We start from the raw sequence: 466 nt of genomic DNA on the forward strand, positions 1-466 counted from the left end.
ATGCACGCCAAAGTTAGTCATGGAGTCCCACAAGCATCTGTGCTCGGTCCAGTCCTGTTCACTCTATGCTTCCTTTAGGCAATATTATCAGGAAACACTTCATAAACTGTCATTGTTATGCAGATGATAGTCAATTCTATTTATCGTTCAAGCCGGATGAAACTAATCAGTTAGCTAAACTTCAAATGTGTCTTCAGGATATTAAAACCTGGATGACCTGTAATTTTCAAATGTTAAACTCAGATAAAACTGAAGTTATTGTTCTGGGGCCCAAGCACCTCTGTGACGCATTATCCAAAGAGATTGTTACTCTGGATGGCATCACCATGGCCTCCAGCACCACTGTGAGGAATCTTGGAGTTATCTTTGATCAGGACATGTCATTTAAGTCTCACATAAAGCAAATTTCAAGGACCGCCTTTTTTCACCTACGTAACATTGCAAAAATCAGGAATATCCTGTCTAA

This window comes from Etheostoma spectabile, chromosome 4, assembly GCF_008692095.1.
Source record: "Etheostoma spectabile isolate EspeVRDwgs_2016 chromosome 4, UIUC_Espe_1.0, whole genome shotgun sequence".
NCBI lineage: Eukaryota > Metazoa > Chordata > Actinopteri > Perciformes > Percidae > Etheostoma > Etheostoma spectabile.